The following is a 23,018-nucleotide window of genomic DNA, read 5'->3' as shown; positions in this document are numbered from 1 at the left end:
GGCTGTGATGTTTAACCTCCTTCTAAGGCTGTTCTGAAGACTTTGGCTGTAGTTTCTATCTTTTGTTCCTTCTTCTTCGTCTTGAGTGTTAACCTGGGTGTCCTCTTTAGCCTTGCCTACAAGGCTTGCTGCCACAAAATGCGCCTTGGTTCAGGCATGTTCAAAAATCTTTTTACTGAGGGCTGCATAGGATGGTGCATAGGATGGTCATTTACTGTACACTCCACCCACTCTTTTGATAGTTTAATCCCTCCAGTTGTTTCTAGACACAAGCGCCATACCTTTTTACATGTTGTACAGCCCAACCCCATGACAATCCAGGGGTTAAACTTTTGCTTTGTAGGTGGATGCACTGCCCCCCTCCCCCCAGCTCCCCGTCTCCCTCTCCCACTGAGTCTAACTCACTAGCAGGCCTACAAGCTAGTGGAGGTGCCAGTGGTCCTGCTGAACTGGCGGGATTAGCATCACCATCAGGAACAGTTTGCCCTTCACTCCTCTCCTCCGGCACTGACAGTTCTCTGGCTCGTTCTGGATTCAATTCACCATCTTTCTCTGGATTTTTGGCTTGAAAAATGTTAAACTCGATTGCCTTTTCTTATACATTTGTTATTTGGCTTTCCCACACTTCAGATTCAGTAGGGACATGACTAGACTAGGCAACGTGATGTGACGTGATTACGTTGTGACCTTAACACTGATAGTTTTTATTAGAATGTCTACCGTGCGAACAGTGAAATAATTAATCAATCATGCTGCGAGAGGTCAAGTCAAATCTGAGTGGTACCGGATCTGGGCAAATAGGTGTCCCGGAACAAACCAAGTCAAATCTGAGTGGTACCGGATCTGGGCAAATAGGTCCCGGAACAAACCAAGTCAAATCTGAGTGGTACCGGATCTGGGCAAATAGGTCCCGGAACAAACCAAGTCAAATCTGAGTGGTACCGGATCTGGTTAAATAGGTCCCGGAACAAACCAAATCAAATCTGAGTGGTACCGGATCTGGGCAAATAGGTGTCCCGGAACAAACCAAGTCAAATCTGAGTGGTACCGGATCTGGGCAAATAGGTCCCGGAACAAACCAAGTCAAATCTGAGTGGTACCGGATCTGGGCAAGTAGGTCCCGGAACAAACCAAGTCAAATCTGAGTGGTACCGGATCTGGGCAAATAGGTCCCGGAACAAACCAAGTCAAATCTGAGTGGTACCGGATCTGGGCAAATAGGTCCCGGAACAAACCAAGTCAAATCCGAGATGTTCCGGATCCTGTTCTGGCAGGATACAGCTCAAATGAAGCACTGGTGCCATCTAGTGGAAACCCTTCAGATGGGAGAGTAAAGATGGCGCCCACCCACATACTGCAATGCTGTCAACAGGGCTTAGCTTGGATACCTGTGGTTTTTTGTCGTCCTAGTCATATGTTGATGATATTAGAGACCGTGTGAGGATATGACGGATCCGAGTGACTTGGTGTATAGAGAGAAGAGGAGAGGTCCTAGAAGCGTGCATAGCCTGAGATGCCCCTGAGAGGGTGGAGAGGAGGATCTGATGGTTCACGATGTCCAAGGCAGCGGATAGATCTAGGAGGATGAGAACAAAGGAGAGATTCAGCTTTTGCAGTGCTGGGGAACCTCGGTGGCACACGCAAACACACACACACACTCATTTCAGAGTCAATTATGAAACTACTACAAAATGCAACCCTTCGTAGACTTGTCCTGAATGTTTTCACTGTGTTTCCTGCAATGTGTCTCTGACTGGGACTGTGTGTGGCTCTTGCAGTCCTCTACATGGTGTTCTTCCACCTGTCCATCATGTTTGTGTGGTCCTACTGGAACACCATCTTAACCAGTCCTGCCAACCTCTCCAAAGAGATACCTTTCCTTTAGATACCTGCCCTGAAACATCTCCAATGATGTGTAAGTCTACTCTTCTAATGTTCAGATGAAGTAAGGTCATAACTCAACTTCGTTTTTGACTCTCTCTCTCTCTCTCTCTCTCTCTCTCTCTCTCTCTCTCTCTCTCTCTCTCTCTCTCAATTCAATTCAATTCAATTCAATTCAATTCAAGGGCTTTATTGGCATGGGAAACATGTGTTAACATTGCCAAAGCAAGTGAGGTAGACAACATACAAAGTGAAAATATAAAGTGAAAAACAACAAAAATTAACAGTAAACATTACACATACAGAGGTTTCAAAACAGTAAAGACATTACAAATGTCATATTATATATATACAGTGTTTTAACAATGTACAAATGGTTAAAGGACACAAGATAAAATAAATAAGCATAAATATGGGTTGTATTTACAATGGTGTGTGTTCTTCACTGGTTGCCCTTTTCTCGTGGCAACAGGTCACAAATCTTGCTGCTGTGATGGCACACTGTGGAATTTCACCCAGTAGATATGGGAGTTTTTCAAATTTGGATTTGTTTTCGAATTCTTTGTGGATCTGTGTAATCTGAGGGAAATATCTCTCTCTCTCTCTCTTCAATTCTAAAGTGGCTTTATTGGCATGGAAAACACGTTTACACTCTCTCTCTCTCTCTCTCTCTCTCTCTCTCTCTCGCTCAATTTCAATTTAAGGGATTTATTGGCATGGGAAACATATGTTTACATTGCCAATGAAAGTGAAATAGATAAACAATAACAAATGAACAGTAAACATTACACTCACAAAAGTTTCAAAGGAATAGACATTTCACATTTCATATTATGTCTATATACAGCGTTGTAACGACGTGCAAATTGTACAAAAGGGAAAATAAATAAACATAAATATGGGTTGTATTTACAGTGGTGTTTGTTCTTCACTGGTTGTCACAAATCTTGCTGCTGTGATGGCACACTGTGGTATTTCACCCAATAGATATGAGAGTTTATCAAAATTGGATTAATCAAAGTCTTTCTTTCAGGGTGAACAACTGTGTGGGATATTTCTGTTTGTTCATTGCAGCCACGTACTGCAGTATTCCATCAAGTTCTGGACAGTGAGTAATGATTTCCCATCTCCTCCAGCCCTCAGTCTGTTCACATTTTGCCTCCCCTCTGACCCCCCCTTTCTCTCTCTCTCCATCACACACAGACATGATTATTGTCCCCTGGTCTGTCCGTTAATTTCTACCATACCCCCTCCTTCCTCTCTGTTCATGTCTACCATGCCCTCCTGTCCCCCCCCCCCCTCCTTCCTCTCCGTTCATGTCAACCATGCCCTCCTGTCCCCCCCCTTCCTTCTTCTCCGTTCATGTCAACCATTTCCCCCCTTCCTTCTTCTCCGTTCATGTCAACCATGCCCTCCTGTCCCCCCCCTTCCTTCCTCTCCGTTCGTTTCTACCATGCCCTCCTGCCCCCCTCTCCTTCCTCTCTGTTCATTTCTACCATGCCCTCCTGTCCCACCCCCTTCCTTCCTCTCCGTTCGTTTCTACCATGCCCTCCTGCCCCCCTCTCCTTCCTCTCTGTTCATTTCTACCATGCCCTCCTGTCCCACCCCCCTTCCTTCCTCTCCGTTCATGTCTACCATGCCCTCCTGTCCCACCCCCCTTCCTTCCTCTCCGTTCGTTTCTACCATGCCCTCCTGTCCCCCCCTTCCTTCCTCTCCGTTCGTTTCTACCATGCCCTCCTGTCCCCCCCTTCCTTCTTCTCCGTTCATGTCAACCATGCCCTCCTGTCCCCCCCCTTCCTTCCTCTCCGTTCGTTTCTACCATGCCCTCCTGCCCCCCTCTCCTTCCTCTCTGTTCATTTCTACCATGCCCTCCTGTCCCACCCCCCTTCCTTCCTCTCCGTTCATTTCTACCATGCCCTCCTGCCCCCCTCTCCTTCCTCTCTGTTCATTTCTACCATGCCCTCCTGCCCCCCTCTCCTTCCTCTCTGTTCATTTCTACCATGCCCTCCTGTCCCACCCCCCTTCCTTCCTCTCCGTTTGTTTCTACCATGCCCTCCTGCCCCCCTCTCCTTCCTCTCTGTTCATTTCTACCATGCCCTCCTGTCTGTGGCATCTCACCACCCGTGACTTTGCCACCTCCCTGCTCCTCTGTTCTCCTCTGTCCTCCTCACCTACAGTCCCACCGTGAAGCGTTTTGGACTTCTAACCCCTTTTAAACACGGTGTTTAATGTGGGCTGAGATAGAGAGGTGTTTGTGAGACAAGGGCAGATCCCCAATGTGGAGTCCGAATGGTAATTTCTTTAAAATACTTAATTGTGAGGCTAAATATAAGGGCTGGACATGCAGACAAAAATCCGCTTTTTTTGCAGGGGTCTCGGGACTGACAGGGTTAACACACTTTCTCTCTTTCACCCCCTCACATACACATTAGCAGATGATATTGCGAGTGTAGCGAAATGATTGTGCGTCTAATTCCGACCGTGCAGTAATATCTAACAAGTAATCTAACAAATTCCAACCTTTCCCCCTCTCATTCGCTCGCTCTCTCTCTCTACCCTACGTCTCTCTCCCCTATCCTACCACCCACCCTCCCTCTCTCTCTCTCTCTCTCTCTCTCTCTCCTCTCTCTCTCTCCTTCCCTCCCTCCCTCCCTCCCTCCCTCCCTCCCTCCCTCCCTCCCTCCCTCCCTCCCTCCCTCCCTCCCTCCCTCCCTCCCTCTCTCCTCTCCCCCTTACTCTCTCTCCCCCTCCCTCTCTCTCCCCCTCCCCCTCTCTCTCCCCCCTCTCTCCCTCTCCCTCTCTCCTCCTTCCTCCCTCTCTCCCCTCTCTCCCCCTCCCCCTCTCTCCCCCTTCCTCAGAGGCATTCAAAGCTCCACAGGAAGAAGTTCTGGCAGCTACCCAGCTTCACCAGGTTGGAGGGAGGGGGGGGGGGTGAGGTGGTGGGAAGGAGGAAATCTGAATCAGATGTATGGATGTGCACTACTTGTAACAACCAGTCTCTAAACCAGAGTGTCTTCTCTCTGCCGGTGTGGTGTGATGTGGTACTGTGTGGTGTGGTACTGTGTGGTGTGGGATTTGGTGTGGTGTGATACTGTGGGATGTGGTACTGTGGGATGTGGTACTGTGTGGTGTGATGTGGTATGGTGTGGTACTGTATGGTGTGGTGTGGTGTGGTGTGGTACTGTATGGTGTGGTGTGGTACTGTATGGTGTGGTACTGTATGGTGTGGTGTGGTGTGGTGTGGTACTGTGTGGTGTGATGTGGTGTGGTGTGGTACTGTATGGTGTGGTGTGGTGTGGTGTGGTGTGATGTGGTGTGGTACTGTGTGGTGTGATGTGGTGTGGTGTGGTACTGTATGGTGTGGTGTGGTGTGGTGTGGTATTGTGTGGTGTGGGATTTGGTGGGGTGTGGTATCAAATCAAAATCAAATCAAATTTATTTATATAGCCCTTCGTACATCAGCTGATATCTCAAAGTGCTATACAGAAACCCAGCCTAAAACCCCAAACAGCAAGCAATGCAGGTGTTGAAGCACATTGGCTAGGAAAAACTCCCTAGAAAGGCCAAAACCTAGGAAGAAACCTAGAGAGGAACCAGGCTATGAGGGGTGGCCAGTCCTCTTCTGGCTGTGCCGGGTGGAGATTATAACAGAACATGGCCAAGATGTTAAAATGTTCATAAATGACCAGCATGGTCAAATAATAGGTCTGGGACAGGTAGCACGTCCGGTGAACAGGTCAGGGTTCCATTGCCGCAGGCAGAACAGTTGAAACTGGAGCAGCAGCACGGCCAGGTGGACTGGGGACAGCAAGGAGTCATCATGCCAGGTAGTCCTGAGGCATGGTCCTTGGGGAGAGAGAAAGAAAGAGAGAAAGAAAGAGAGAATTAGAGAGAGCACACTTAAATTCACACAAGACACCGGATAGGACAGGAGAAACACTCCAGATATAACAGACTGACCCTAGGCCCCCGAGACATAAACTACTGCAGCATAAATACTGGAGACTGAGACAGGAGGGGTCAGGAGACACTGTGGCCCCATCCGATGATACCCCCAGACAGGGCCAAACAGGAAGGATATAACCCCACCCACTTTGCCAAAGCACAGCCCCCACACCACTAGAGGGATATCTTCAACCACGAACTTACCATCCTGAGACAAGGCCGAGTATAGCCCACAAAGATCTCCACCACGGCACAACCCAAGGGGGGGAGGGCGCCAACCCACAGTACACTGGTACCATGTTGTGGTACTGTGGTGTGGGGTGGCACTGTGGTATGGTACTGTGTGGTGTGGTGTGGTACTGTGTTGTGGTACTGTGGTGTGGGGTGGTACTGTGGTATGGTACTGTGTGGTGCGGTGTGGGATGTGGTGTGGGGTGGTACTGTGGTATGGTACTGTGTGGTGTGGTGTGGGATGTGGTGTGGGGTGGTACTGTGGTATGGTACTGTGTGGTGCAGTGTGGGATGTGGTGTGGGGTGGTACTGTGGTATGGTACTGTGTGGTGTGGGATGTGGTGTGGGGTGGTACTGTGGTATGGTACTGTGTGGTGCGGTGTGGGATGTGGTGTGGGGTGGTACTGTGGTATGGTACTGTGTGGTGCAGTGTGGGATGTGGTGTGGGGTGGTACTGTGGTATGGTACTGTGTGGTGTGGGATGTGGTGTGGGGTGGTACTGTGGTATGGTACTGTGTGGTGTGGTGTGGGATGTGGTGTGGGTTGGTACTGTGGTATGGTACTGTGTGGTGTGGTGTGGGATGTGGTGTGGTGTGGTATGGTGTGATACTGTGTGGTGTGGTGTGGTACTGTGTTGTGGTACTGTGGTGTGGGGTGGTACTGTGGTATGGTACTGTGTGGTGTGGTGTGGTACTGTGGTGTGGTGTGGGATGTGGTGTGATGTTGGATGTGATGTGGTACTGTGTGGTGTGGTACTGTGGTGTGGTGGGATGTTGGATGTGGTGTGGTACTGTGGGATGTGGTACTGTGTGGTATGGTACTGTGGGATGTGGTACTGTGTGGTATGGTACTGTGGGATGTGGTACTGTGTGGTGTGGTACTGTGGGATGTGGTACTGTGGGATGTGGTACTGTGTGATGTGGTACTGTGTGGTGTGGTACTGTGGGATGTGGTACTGTGGGATGTGGTACTGTGGGATGTGGTACTGTGTGGTGTGGTACTGTGGGATGTGATACTGTGTGGTGTGGTACTGTGGTGTGGTGCTGTGTGGTGTAGTACTGTGGTGTGGTACTGTGTGGTGTGGTACTGTGGTGTGGTACTGTGTGGTGTGGTACTGTGTGGTGTGGTACTGTGGGATGTGGTACTGTGGGATGTGGTACTGTATGGTGTGGTACTGTGGTGGTGTGGTGTGGTACTGTGGGATGTGGTACTGTGTGGTGTGGTACTGTGGGATGTGATACTGTGTGGTGTGGTGTGAGATGTGGTGTGGTACTGTGGGATGTGGTACTGTGGGATGTGGTACTGTGGTGGTGTGGTGTGGTACTGTGGGATGTGGTACTGTGTGGTGTGGGATGTGGTGTGGTACTGTGGGATGTGGTACTGTGTGGTGTGGGATGTGGTGTGGTACTGTGGGATGTGGTGTGGTACTGTGGGATGTGGTGTGGTACTGTGGGATGTGGTACTGTGTGGTGTGGGATGTGGTGTGGTACTGTGGGATGTGGTGTGGTACTGTGGGATGTGGTGTGGTACTGTGGGATGTGGTACTGTGTGGTGTGGGATGTGGTGTGGTACTGTGGGATGTGGTGTGGGATGTGGTGTGGTACTGTGGGATGTGGTGTGGTACTGTGGGGTGTGGTACTGTGGGGTGTGGTACTAAGGTGTGGTGTGATGTTGGATGTGGTGTGGTACTGTGGTGTGGGATGTGGTGTGATGTTGGATGTGGTGTGGTACTGTGGGGTGTGGTACTGTGGGGTGTGGTATTGTGTGGTGTGGTACAATGGTGTGGTGTCGTACTGTGGGGTGTGGTACTAAGGTGTGGTGTGATGTTGGATGTGGTGTGGTCCTGTGGTGTGGGATGTGGTGTGATGTTGGATGTGATGTGGTACTGTGTGATGTGTTGTGAATGGTGTGCTGTGTGGTGTATTAAGGTCAGGGCTGGTCAATATTGACCCAGAACAGAAGGTTCATCAAAACTGATCAGTCATTCAGAAGGTCAATCAATGTGACAGTACCAACAAACGGTTATCAGATGTAGATTAATAAACTGAAACGTGAGAGATTAAAACTGTTTTATCTCGTGTAAAGTCAAATATTATTATCTAAATATGTTCAGTAATGCACAATCAATCAGATGTTTGTAAATATATTATTTTATTCCCAGTACTGAAGACGTCCCAGGCCAGTCCTGTCAGCGAGTCTCAGAACTGTCTCCTAGGCAACGAACAACACGCCAACGTGACAACACCTGGAGAATGACACCCTGAAGTTTGGTAGGTATCTGGTCTGGTCAACGTTAATCTTTGGCTCCATGACATTTGGTACGTCCTGAGTGGCTCAGTGGGTAGAGCATGGCGCTTGCAACGCCAGGGTTGTGGGTTTGATTCCCACGTGGAACCAGTATGAGAAAAAGTTTAAATTAAAAATAAAATAAAAAGATCCATTCACTACTGTAAGTAGCCCTTGATAAGATCTAAAATGTGAATACATTCTGCTCAGGCACCTTTAACCCCTGACCCTTGGTCTCTGTTGGAGAACGAGTCATAACGAGGTGAGCCAATCAGATTTCTGCACCTGATTACAGCTGTCTTCAATGTGACTAGATCTGGGTTGTGTCTCAAAATACACCCTATAGTGTCTCCCTATACACCCTACCCAATACACCCCATATAGTGCACTACCAGAGCCACATAGGGTTTAGGGGTTAAAGTAGTGTGCAGGCTGGGGAATAGAGTGTGAATTGGGATCAGTCTGAGGTCACCGTTGGTTGCCAAATAAAGGGCTGACCAATCAGCTGCTCCGACCTCTGAACTGGAAGTGTTTCCAGCACGTGCGCAATCCCATAAAATCTGAATCATAGACCATTGAAAGGGAATGTATTGCAGTCATTCTTATTCTATGCCTGATACCTTAATGCTCTCACATCATTGGGCAGTGTGACTTGATGTTTAAGGTTTACCTGCATGTTCCAAGTATCTGGGCCACCTTGCAGTACTTGTGCTGGCCAGCAGGTGGTGAAACCTCCCAGCCTGTCTAGCTGCCTTCTTTGTGTTGTACAGTACTTGTTCTTCCTCACAGGTTCCTCTGAGGTACCTCACAGTTAAGGTCTATAGTGGACCAGTATGTGTCATATGCAGTAGGATTCCCTGTGATGTAAAAGTGTGCGGGGCTCAGCTTGTGTGACCTTTGATGGTGAGGTGTTATTTTGTATAATTTTTTTAAATTATATTTTTATTTCACCTTTATTTAACCAGGTAGGCCAGTTGAGAACAAGTTCTCATTTACAACTGCGACCTGGCCAAGATAAAGCAAAGCAGTGCGACACAAACAACAACACAGAGTTACACATGGAATAAACAAGCGTACAGTCAATAACACAGAGTTACACATAAACAACAACACAGAGTTACACATGGAATAAATGGGATATGGGATAAACAAGTGTACAATAGAAACATAGAAAGTCTCTATACAGTGTGTGCAACTGGAGTAAGGAGGTAAGGCAATAAATAGGCCATAGTAGCAAAGTAATTACAGTTTAGCAGATTAACACTGGAGTGATAGATGAGCAGATGATGATGTGCAAAAGAGCAGAAAAGTAAATAAAAACAAAATGGTGTCTTTATTATATTGCCAATTTATTCTCTAAATATTGCCACAAGTACCACCACCCCTCCATTATCGTCTCTCATCCCTTGGCTCTTCTGCATGTTTCCACAGCCATTTCGCACAAAATTAATTTTAACAAACACAAAAAGATCTCACCATGTTGAACAAACAACGTGTCTGTTGGCATTTAAAATTATACCAGTTTCCATCAGCCTGGTTGTGACTTTTCTTATGTGTCAGGTAATCATCAACATGAAGGTAAGCATCACTTACCCCAGGGGGCTAGCTACCCCCCACTACCCCACTACTGCACTGTTGGAGCAAGGAACACAAACATTCGCTACACGCACAATAACATCTGCTAAATATGTGTATGTGATCAATAACATTTGACTTGAATTGAACAAATTAATTTGATTTGAACAAAAAAAAAAAATTATACCATAACTTCCTGTTTCCATCACAGCAGTCTTTATTTTTTAATATTTTTTTAAATATGGTATGACTTTACTCAAAAACTGTCGATGGAAACGAGGTTAGTGGAACTGATCCAAAGATAAAGATATTGAATTTGTGTGCACTCACCAGGGATTTGACCGATGATTTCTTCTGTTACCAATAAAATAGTCTACTGTTCGCTTAATTGGGAGTTGAGCATTTCGATAACTAGAAACATATTAGTATTTTCTTTGTCTTCTCTATTCAGCATTAGCCATTTGCTTTCTGAACTATGTTTTTCCAAAGATTGTGGTTTGAAGTAATGCAAAATACCTATTTAAGTGTTTTTCACTGACCGCTGCAACTCAACAATCAGCTATTTGATGCGCAGATTTAATTCAATTTACTTTAGGTGAAGTTTATTTTCTCCTAGTCGCTTATGCCGACATCAATGTTAAAGTAACCAGAGCATAAAATAGCTGGCAGTGAGGCTTACAAGGCCGAGTTCAAATGTCAACATCAATTCAAAGCAACACGCACTGCCTAAACGTCTGACTGACAAAGAGAACAGGCTGGCAGCCTCTCTGAGCGATGCTCCGCATGGTCCTTTACACTAAAGAGCCGTTGTATTTTAATCGGGATTGGAATGAGTTTTGTCCATTTTTTATAGCCTACTTTTACATTTTTGGTCTTGAGCTAGCTGCCCTACCCAACTGAAGCCCCTTCTAATAATCTGTATTGTGCTGTAATACTAGGCAGAGCTCCCCAATCTCTTCTAATAATCTGTATTGTGCTGTAATACTAGGCAGAGCTCCCCAATCTCTTCTAATAATCTGTATTGTGCTGTAATACTAGGCAGAGCTCCCCAATCTCTTCTAATAATCTGTATTGTGCTGTAATACTAGACAGAGCTCCCCAATCTCTTCTAGTAATTTGTATTGTGCTGTAATACTAGACAGAGCTCCCCAATCTCTTCTAATAATCTGTATTGTGTTGTATCACTAGGCAGAGCTCCCCAATCTCTTCTAATAATCTGTATTGTGTTGTATCACTAGGCAGAGCTCCCCAATCTCTTCTAATAATCTGTATTGTGTTGTATCACTAGGCAGAGCTCCCCATGCTCTTGTTTAAACCTGGGGTGGCATTGGCATTGATCATCAACACACTTGGCATAGATCACATAGGTCATCAGCACATCCCTCTACAACTATATATATATATATATATATATATATATGTGTGTGTGTTTATATTACATGATATGATTTTCTTTTCATCAACAAGTAATATTATATCGATAGAAAACCCTGCAGAGTGCACATCTTATGGAACTGGCACCTAGACCAAAATCAAAGAAAAAAAAATTGTAACACTTTGTAACAGGAAAACATATTACAACGTAGCACACACAGACGTTTATGTTAATGATGAATGAGATACATAATGACTTGCCTAGTTAAATGAAGGTTATATTTTTAAAAAATAGTTAAAATAAAAACGTGATATAACAGCATGGAAATGTATTGTATTTGGAGCGGTATTGGCAATGCATTTGCCAAACAAGACTGGCCTGGAGACAGCAGTCAGGATTTTTTAAATCATATTAGGAAACAAAATATGTAACCAACATGTAATGAATCATTAGTTTATGATAAAACAGTTTAAATCAAACACATTTGATTCACTTTTTAAGTCTATCCCATTAGGGTTAATATTCCCGTTTGATAAACATCTGTCAAAACAGACAACCTCTTGTGTAATTATGCCTTTAGAAGCATTTAGGTTGGGCAGGATCCCTCACAGCAGTGCGGGTCTTTTCTTGTCATGGCGGAGACCGTTGTAGACCACAGCAGCAGCCACCTCTTTCACTTCAGCTTGAGTTAGTGGTGTGTGGCATTCATCCAGCTCTCCCATGGAAAGGAGAAGAAAAAAAACTGCAGTATGAGTCAACACATGTCTGACTGTTAGAAGTATCCTCAATGGCACTGGGCACGGACTGTAGTGCGCGCAGCTTGTTGTTGTTGTTGATATTATAGTGGGCTAGCTAGCCATAAAGACAAACCACTTTAGTGAGGGAAAAATACATGTTGAATTGAGTGGGTAACTGCCATTTCAGTTCTTTATCAGATTAAGTTTTGACATTCAAGATTCATGAATTGGAGATATTCATTAGAACAAATAACACATTTAACATAGCAAAGTGCCAACTGGCTACATAGACAGACTGGAATACAGATAAGTAGGCTAGCTGAGTAGGGGATATCTGTGGCCGGCAGACTAGGGTGTGTGGCGTGTGAGGCACAGTGTTGTGTTGCTAGCTATATAGTGGTGTACTAGCTAGCTAGTTTAGCACACTCCTCAGCCTGAAGTGTCCCCACTTGCAACAGCGAACAGCTTGCTTTTTGCGTGGCACCGACTGGTAAGATGCCTCAGGAGGGCGGTCACGTGTACTAGCAAGGCCGAGGTCCTGAGTTTGTATCAGGTATGGGCCGAATCAAGAGGAAATGGTACTCGGCTGAGAGTCAGACTTCGGCCAACGTGATGTGGCCCGAGTCTGGGCCGCCTTCGGCAGTATTACTTATGGCTAGGATGCGGGAATTGACCTCGGGCCGAATCCGGTGAGAGTTATCTGGCCCAAATGTATTACTTGGCGCTCGGGCTGATTTTGGCTACTCTCTGGCAGATGATTACACGGGCTGCTTTAGATCATTAACATTTCCCTATTTATCTTTCTATATTTTCCTCATTGTTTGTGATCAAAAAAACAATTAACATTTTAAAGAAATTCTTTGAGTTCTGTGTAGTATTTTAGTATTCTGATACTTTGTGCAAATTGATAAGCATTAAAAACTTTGTGGATAGAGCCTCCCGAGTGGCGCAGCGGTTTAAGACACTGTATCGCAAATGCATTTCTACAGATGCTGGTTCGAGACCAGTGCCGGCCGTGACCGGGAGTCCCATGAGGCGACGCACAATTGGACCAGCGTTGTCCGAGTTAGGGGAGGGTTTGGCCTGCCGGGATGTCCTTGTCCCACCGCGCTGTAGCGACTCCTGTGGCGGACCAGGCACATGCACACTGCCACGGTCACCAGGTGTATGGTGTTTCCTCTGACACAAAAACATTTTTGTGGATGCGTATAATTTGTATGTATAAAATGTAGAATAGTAATATTTAAAATGACTAAATCAGGTCGTTTTGTATACATTTATTTAAATTAGCATCGGGACACTTTTGGGGGGATTCTTGTAAGATGTCGGCAAAGTCGGCTGAATTCCGGTCGATGGAAATGGACCGATGTACTTGGGCCTATTCTGGAGTCATTCAATGTGATTCCTGTCCGAGTCCGACACCGGGCCGATTCAATCAGTTCCGTTTCTGAAACTATTCCTCATTGCTAGCTGGGCTAGCTAGTGCGCATGCAGTGACGTAATGCTAGTGGGCGTGGCCTGTAGTGACGTAATGCTAGTGGGCGCGGCCTGTAGTGACGTAATGCTAGTGGGCGCGGCCTGTAGTGAGGTAATGCTAGTGTGCATGCAGTGACGTAATGCTAGTGGGCGCGGCCTACAGTGACGTAATGCTAGTGGGCGCGGCCTGCAGTGTCGTAATGCTAGTGGGCGCGGCCTGCAGTGACGTAATGCTAGTGGGCGCGGCCTGTAGTGACGTAACGCTAGATATTATTGGGCTAGCAAAATGATTAGCTAAACGTAGCTACAAACTCCAAAATAGCTCTTATGGCTTATATGAAGCTACATTTGGTCATGAAATTCACAACGAGTTTAGAACATAATATAGCCTCTTAGCTATAGACATGCAGTATAGGCTACACACAAAATGTCTGCCACTGTCACAACAAATACTGTAGTGAGCTAGCAATCCAAATGTCCACTAACCACTAGCAACATTAGTTGACAAATTAATGTGTAACCGACACATTTTGCAACAATCAATTATACATATTAATGTTTTCGTTAATATGTTGTTTTCTGGGGCATACTTGCTGATACAGATTTAAAATAAATTGACAAGATCAGATTAGTGTCATTTACTGCATTGGCTTCATGAGTTGTGTAGCCAGGACGGTTCACCTCAGTGGATTCCTGGAGTAGCTACTGGACACTTGGTGAACCTAGCCTGATGAGCCAATTTACCCTGTGTTACTTCTGATCAACAAATCATACAAACATAGCTAATTGCCTTCAATAGGCTATACATAATAATGAATACTCTAAGCATCGCATTGAATAAATGTATAATTAGTGTGTGCATTTTGATAGAAATACTGAATCAGTAGGCTATGATACAGCAATAAAAATCATCCCCGAGCTCAGTCTTTGAAAATGACACTAAACTAGTTTTGAAGCGTGTGGAACACAGGCTTAATACAATATCACCACAGAGTTCACGTCATACAGCAGCTAATTGCATTCTGAGGTCAAGTAATAAAAATTCCACCACGTAATTACGCAATAAAGCATGAGGGGCTGTGGTAAATGGCCAATAAACAACGGCTAAGGGCTGTTCTTAGGCACAATGTGGTATGTTGGTCATATACCACAAACCACAGAGGTGCCTTATTGCTATTAAAAACTAGTGGTACTTGCTAAGCAAGCACCGGGATTACAAAACTGAGTGTACAAAACATTAGGAACACCAATTATTTTTCCATGACCTGGTGAATCCAGGTGAAAGCTATGATAGACTGGTTGGTTGTTTATCAACAAAACCTACACGTGCCCAACTATGGGGCAAGAAAGACAGGGTTGGCTTAGAATGTTGACAACATATATTTTGTCTCCAATGTTTATTGAAAACATAAATACATTTGCACAATGAGCACTTGTCTCTCAAATACATAATTACAGTTGTTGGTTAGCTAGCTAGCAAATTTTAGCCATATTATCATTGACATGAAATCAGTCAAAACACCTCAAAATCAAGAACAAGATAGAACTAGCTGAAACAAACCCCTTACGTTTCCTCACCATGGCAGTTCCTTTGTAATTGTTATTAGCCATCTGGCCATCCAGAATCACAACAACACACGGACTTCTGCCCCAATGAAGCACGAGTAATGTTTTGGTGATGTCGTCAGCAAACCCATCTATTGATGTCACTTGTTAAATCCACTTCAATCAGTGTAGATGAAGGGGAGGAGACCGGTTACTGAAGGATTTTTAAGCCTTGAGACATGGATTGTATATGTGTGCCATTCAGAGGGTGAATGGGCAAGACAAAATATTTAAGTGCCTTTGAAAGGGTTACAGTAATAGGTGCCAGGCGCACCGGTTTGAGTGTGTCAAGAACTACAATGCTGCTGGGTTTTTCACGATCAACAGTTTCCCCATCAGGAATGGTCCACCGCCCAAAGGACATCTAGCCAACTTGACACAGATGTGGGAAGCATTGGAGTCAACATGGGCCAGCGTCCCTGTGGAACGCCTTCAACACCTTGAGTCCATGGCCCGACGAATTGAAGCTGTTCTGAGATTTAAAAAAGGGTTCAACTCAATATTAGTAGAGTGTTCCTAATATTTTGTACACTCAGTGTATGTTCATACCATTGTCTCCACACAACTGCATTACACTAATTCAAATTCAGATGCTAATCTGGCTGACGACAGTAGCTAGCTTAGTTAGCTTGCCAACCAAACCCATTATCTAGATTCTAAACCTAGAGGCGCAACATCGCAATAAGTCTGGGAACCGATGTCTCAATAAGAAGTTGAATATGTTATTAGGCTACTACAACAACATGAGTGACAAAATTATACTTTTTCATCAGAATCAACTTTATGTCGGCAGAATGCCTTTGATTTTGACGGCCTGCACATGCGCAGTTTGGCGTGAGACAACCGTTAGACCCGAGGACCCGTTTCTGCACCTGAACTTAGCTAGCCAAGGTTGCCATGACATCACCTAAAACTGTGATCGGGGATTTCTATTGGAGAAGCAGTTCTTCATACTGTACTGTCTTTGCCATTATGATTGTTAGCTAGTATGCTAGCTAGCCTGACTGCTACATCCAAAATAATTGTGTTTGCAAAAATAACAGTCAAGTTTTAAACAGTCCAAAACAATATATAAGCCTGTTCTATTCATTTATTTGTATTATTATAAAAAGGTACAGGCAAAATAGGTCATAATTCATCCAAAACTGGTTACACTTCAAATCAAATCTCATTGGTCACGTGCACATATTTAGCAGATGTTATTGCAGTTGAAGCGAAATGCTTGTGTTCCCAGCTCCAACAGTGCAGTAATATCTAAAAATACACACAAATCTAAAAGTTAAAGAATGGAATTAAGAGATATTGAAATATTAGGATGAGCAATGTCAGTGTCCGAAGTATAAATATATACTGTATGTGATGGGATGTATAGACATTATAGACATTATGGACAGAATATATAGCATATCTGTAGCGTACGTAGGATAGAATAGTGTATGTAAAGCAATAGTTGAATAGGATGTCCTTGACTAGAATGCAGTATATGCATATGAAATGGGTGAAACAGTATGTACACATGATTAAAGTGACCAATGTTTCATTATTAAAGTGTTCCATGTCTATGTACATAGGGCAGCAGCCTCTAAGGTGTAGGGTTGAGTAACCAGGTGGTAGCCGGCTAGTGACAGTGACTAAGTTCAGGACAGGGTACTGGGTGGAGGCCGGCAAGTGATGGCTATTTAAAGAGTCTGATGGCCTTGAGATATAGCCTGAAAAACAGCTTCTTGGTCCCAGCTTTGATGCAGCTGTACTGACCTTGCCTTCTGGATGACGTTTAAGTGGTCTTAGGGGCCAAGCCAAATTTCTTCACCCTCCTCAGATTGAAGAGGTGCTGTGGAGCCTTCTTCACCACACTGTCATTAATTGGAGGCATATTGGAAAATAATATTTCTCTATTTCAAGGAGCAATAGAAAATAGAGTACACAAAAATGCAGTCTTTATCTTGTTGGGAATGAACCTCCCAGTAGAGAAATCACATGCTTCCATGCTCAGGTCACTAACTCTAATTGCTAAAAGGATCATTTTAAGGTGTTGGGAGGAGGAGCAGCCACCCTCATTTGCAGAATGGCTCAAACTGTCAATGAACACTGTCAAATTTTAGTAAAACTATTACCAATGTAAAGTCAAAGGAATATGAAAATATATGGGCCAAGTTTGAAGTTATTGTCTTGGGATTAACGAAAACAGGGTAAATGTGTTATTTATTAAATGTAAGTAATAGCAATCATGTGTATTGATACAACATTGATATACCAATTTATAATATTAATTCATACAAATCATGTATATAATGACAAACTGTCGGCAATTTTAACATGACTCCTCCAACTTTATCATCATTCCCAATATTTAAGAACCTATTTAGTTATTTCTTATTTTAGACATTTTGTTGCTGCCCTCCCACATATGCGACCATTCTTATTTAGATTTCTTGTTAGGATGAAACTGGGATTTGGCTCAGCTCACCAAAAAGAGACGGCTCTTTTGGCTCCCAAGCGGCTCTTTAAAAAAATATATGTTTTGTATTTTTTTCAAGTCAAACAGTTTAGCGATAGTTTGACTATGATTGGTGTCAAAACAATTCTAATTAAATGACTAAAATGACTAAATGACTGAAGCCTGTCTGTTGTGGAATAAGTGATTTTGAAAGTGTTTTCCTGCTTGGAATTGTGTACATTGGATTTAGACTATTGCTATAATTTCTGAAACCTCGGTCCCCCATGATCGAAAATGGCTGGAAATCGGTGGCAATCATTTTAGCCAATGCAATATCAATTTGGCCTTGTTTTGCTACAGACAGACGTTTGGCATAAACTGGTCCATAGAAGACTGCGTTGCTGTGGGTCGCGGAGTAGGCCTACATGACTGAGGATACATCTCCACGTGTGGAAGTGCTGGCTCCACCACTATCACTAGCACGCCCGCTAGTTTCTCGAAGCTCCGCTACAGATAGCTTCACAGTTGGGTGCACAGTTCGCATATGCCAGTGTAAGTTGTCCGTAGAACCGACTTTATATGAGATTTTGTTTTGGCAAATTCTACACTGTGCTCTAACATTGTCTACATTATTAAAATGCATCCATCTGTGCTTCCGACTCATTTTCCAGCTGTTTTCACAGCTGTCCTTCCTCTCTCTCCTCAGCTGCTAAGTGTGTGACTAAGTGAATTAGCTCGGCCCTCCCTCACGCATATTTGGCTCATTGGTTGACACTGCGTTTCGGACAGAGAGGGCAGAGATATGAAAGCCCAGTCATTGCCAAATTTGCTTTCTTAATAACGGTTAATAGCCTGGGTAAAAAACACGAAAACAAGACATGAATGATCAGTTAATAACGGTTAATAGCCTGGGTAAAAAACACGAAAACAAGATATGAATGATCAGTTAATAACAGTTAATAGCCTGGGTAAAAAAACGTGAAAACAAGACATGAATGATCAGTTCCGGAAGGTAATTGCAGAACGGCTCAAAGTCCTAAATCCAGTCTTCAAGGAAAATAGATTGAAAGGGAAACGTGTAGCTCTCGCAGTCGATAAACTGTATATTGATAGTTCCCAGAGGCGTCATGTAACAGAACACACAATACTGGACATGGTAGGATTGTAATAAAAATATATATAGAAAAGCAATAAAATACAATCATTGTTAAAGAAATACACTACAACTACACTATTCCATTCTAAATAGGGAATGTTGAAAAAGTATGTGTTTTTAGGCTTTCCATGTATAGTATTTCATCAGTTAATAAGACAGCATATAAGACAGTAATAAGACAGTATTGTGATGGAAAGTGGGGTGTGTGTTTTTGTGTTTGGAAAAGTTTGAAGTTAAGTGAATGAGAAAGGATAATGGTTGTAAATCCCAGAGCTCATGTGTGTTTGTGAGCAGCGGTTATGAGAGAGGGCCTTCAATTGTGTGCAGATATGGGATATACATTTTAAAATACATTATTAATATGTATTGATTTACTGTCCTATTCATGATGGAATGGTCCCCGAACCCTACACAGTACCCTAGACACCCACCTGAATGACCCATACACTAAGGAGAAGTCCTTATCTGTTTTATGTGCCTACTGTAAGTATAAGCAGACAAATCAGAAAGATGAATGTGATCAGAGACCTACTAAAGCAGCATGGCCCCCTCAAGATTCTGAGCCTGCCTGGCAGGGTTGGTCCTACAAAGCCAAAGCACCCTAATGGGTGAGCATAATATACAAGGAAATTCTCAAAACTGCTAATGGGAACCTTGATGAACTTGTACCTAGCCGGGTGGGGATTCCGGGGGAGGTGCCCCCACCCAGGCCGTGGCAGTGCTGGCAACACTGGCTGCAGTAACGCATGGGGAGGGGGGGGGGGGTCACACTCAAACATTCTGAGGGGGCATATTATTGTGGCCCCGGTGGCACAAAAATCATCAAAGGTTTGACTGCAGAGATACTTGGGAATATGGTCAACGGGGCACCGCGTGTGGGTGTTTCAGGGGAAGGGGGTATATCTGATCTCCATCACCTAGGACGTGACAATGGTTAATCAAATCTCCCCATTTTTGCCAAATCAAGGCCTTTCTTGAGTTGGGCTCTGTGATGGAACAACTGTTGAGCATCTGAGTGTATGGTTGTTTGTGGGGGGAAAGGGGTTGTGTCACTTCCTGATCTGTTTCACCTGGTCTTGTGCTCGTCTCCACCCCCTCCAGGGGTCCTCTTTATACCTGTGTTTGTATACCTTTACCAGCCTCTCATTTTCTCATCCTCCTGGTTTTTGACCCTTGCCTGTCTTGAACCTGTTACCCCCCCGCCTGACTACTCTGCCTGTCACTGAGCCTGCCTGCCGTCCTGTACCTCTACTCCTACTCTGGATTATCGACCACTGCCTGCCTTGTCGTTTGCCTGCCCCGTTACAATAAACATTGTTACTTCACACAGTCTCCACTTGGGTCTTGCCTTGATTACTGATAGGTTGGGTGATTGTGTGTGTATATCCCACATCTGTTGCTAGGGAGTAAGCAGGATTTATCGCACACACAAAGTCGGAAGTTTACATAGACTTAGGTTGGAATCATTAAAACTCATTTTTCAACCACCACACATTTCTTGTTAACAAACTATAGCTTTGGCCAAGTAATTTTTTCAACAATTGTTTACAGACAGATTATTTCACTGTATCACAAGTCCAGTGGGTCATTAGTTTTAAATACACTAAGTTGACTGTGCCTTTAAACAGCTTGGAAAATTTCAGACATTTATGTCATGGTTTTAGAAGCTTCTGATAGGCTAATTGACATCATTTGAGTCAATTGGAGGTGTACCTGTGGATGTATTTCAAGGTCTACCTTCAAACTCAGTGCCTCTTTGCTTATCATGGGGAAATCAAAGGAAATCAGCCAAGACCTCAGGAACAAAAAACTGTAGACCTCCAAAAGTCTGGTTCATCCCTGGGAGCAATTTCCAAACGCCTGAAGGTACCACGTTCATCTGTACAAACAATAGTATGCAAGTATAAACACCATGGGACCACACAGCAGTCAGACTGCTCAGGAAGGAGACTCGTTCTGTCTCCTAGAGATGAACGTACTTTGGTGCGAGAGGTGCAAATCAGTTCCAGAACAGCAAAGGACCTTATGAAGATGCTGGAGGAAACAGGTACAAAAGTATCTATATTCACAGTAAAACAAGTACTATATCGACATAACCTGAAAGGCCGCTCAGCAAAGAAGAAGCTATTGCTCCAAAACCACCATAAAAAAATCCAGACTCTGGTTTGCAACTGCACATGGGAACAAAGATTGTACTTTTCTGAGAAATTTCCTCTGGTCTGATGAAACAAAAATAGAACTGTTTGGCCATAATGACCATCGTTATGTTTGGAGGAAAAACGGGGAGGCTTGCAATCCAAAGAACACCATCCCAACCATGAAGCACAGGGGTGGTAGCATCATGTTGTGGGGGTGCTTTGCTGCAGCAGGGACTGGTGCACTTCACAAAATAGATGGCATCATGAGGGAGGAAAATCATGTGGATATATTAAAGCAACATCTCAAGACATCAGTCAGGAAGTTAAAGCTTGGTCGCAAATGGGTCTTCCAAATAGACAAGCATACTTCCAAAGTTGTGGAGAAATGGCTTAAGGACAGCAAAGTCAAGGTATTGGAGTGGCCATCACAAAGCCCTGACCTCAATCCCATAGAGAATTTGTTGGCAGAACTGAAAAAAACATGTGCGAGCAAGGAGGCCTAAAAACCTGACTCAGTTACACCAGCTGTCAGGAGGAATGGGTCAAAATTCACCCAACTTGTTGTGGGAAGCTTCTGGAAGGCTACCCAAAATGTTTGACCCAAGTTAAACAATTGAGGCAATGATACCAAATACTAATTGAGCGTATGTAAGCTTCTGACCCACTGGGAATGTGATAAAAGAAATAAAAGCTGAAATGAATCATTCTCTTGTCACGGGGGTTGTAGGAAGTAGACCAAAGCGCAGCATGGCGAGCGTACATTTTCTTTGAATAATGTCGCCAACAATAAACAATACAAAATGACCGTGAAGCTTAACGGGGCATTAGTGCCGCTAACAAAGATAACTACCCACACTGAAAGGAGGCGGAAAAAAGGGCTATCTAAATATGATTCCCAATCAGAGACAACGATAGACAGCTGTTCCTGATTGAGTGCCATACCCGGCCAACACATAGAAATAAAGGACATAGAATGACCACCCAAATCACACCCTGACCAAACCAAAAAGAGACATTAAAAAAAGGCTCTCTTAGGTCAGGGCGTGACATCTCTCTACTATTATTCTGACATTTCACATTCTTAAAATAAAGTGGTGATCCTAAATGACCTAAGACAGGGAATTTTTGCTAGGATTAAATTTCAAGAATTGTGAAAAGTTTAAATGTATTTGGCTAAGGTGTACGTGAGCTTCCGACTTCAACTGTATAGTGTACATACATACACCACCGTTCAAAAGTTTGGGGTTACTTAGAAATATAAAAAATTTTTAAAGAAAAGCAATTTTTTTGTCCATATAAATAACTTCAAATTGATCAGAAATACAGTGTAGACATTGTTAATACTGTAAATTACTTTTGTAGCTGGAAACGGCTGATTTTTAATGGAATATCTACATAGATGTACAGAGGCCCATTATCAGTAACCATCACTCCTGTGTTCCAATGGAACGTTGTGTTAGCTAATCCAAGTTTATAATTTTAAAAGGCTAATTGATCATTAGAAAACCCTTTTGCAATTATGGTAGCACAGCTGAAAACTGTTGTTCTGATTAAAGAAGGGATAGAACAGGCCTTTAGACTAGTTGAATATCTGGAGCGTCAGCATGTCGGTTCGATTACAGGCTCAAAATGGCCAGAAACAAAGACCTTTCTTCTGAAACTCATCAATATATTCTTGTTCTGAGAAATGAAGGCAATTCCATGTGAGAAATTGCCAAGAAACTTAAGATCTCGTACAACGTTGTGTACTACTCCCTTCACAGAACAGTGTAAACTGGCTCTAACCAGAATAGAAAGGGGAGTGGGAGGCCCCGGTGCACAACTGTGCAAGAGGACAAGTACAATAGAGTGTCTAGTTTGAGAAACAGACGCCTCACAATTCCTCAACTGGCAGCTTCATTAAATAGTACCCGCAAAACACAAGTCTCAACGTCAACAGTGAAGAGGCGACTCCGGGATGCTGGCCTACACTATACTGATAATGTAATAAAATTCATAATATGTCCACCTATCTATTTCTCTTGTCTGATTATGTTTTCATGTTCCTATTTTGTGAATGAAGTACATGCCTATATACAGTGCCTTGAACTTTGCGACCTTTTGCCACATTTCAGGCTTCAAACAAAGATATAAAACTGTATTTTTTTGTGAAGAATCAACAAGTGGGACACAATCA

The 23,018-nt window shown here is 43.9% G+C and overlaps 2 pseudogenes; both read left to right on the top strand.

Moving 5' to 3' along the window:
* Positions 1-6,273: 6,273 nt before the first annotated feature.
* On the top strand, positions 6,274-7,070 carry LOC118938942 (annotated as a pseudogene).
* A 3-nt stretch (positions 7,071-7,073) lies between these two features.
* LOC118938941 lies at positions 7,074-7,869 on the top strand (annotated as a pseudogene).
* Positions 7,870-23,018: the final 15,149 nt, after the last annotated feature.

Source organism: Oncorhynchus mykiss, chromosome 15 (assembly GCF_013265735.2).
Source record: "Oncorhynchus mykiss isolate Arlee chromosome 15, USDA_OmykA_1.1, whole genome shotgun sequence".
Lineage (NCBI taxonomy): Eukaryota > Metazoa > Chordata > Actinopteri > Salmoniformes > Salmonidae > Oncorhynchus > Oncorhynchus mykiss.
The sequence above is the reverse complement of the archived record's forward strand: the minus strand, read 5'-3'. Positions and strand labels throughout refer to the sequence as shown.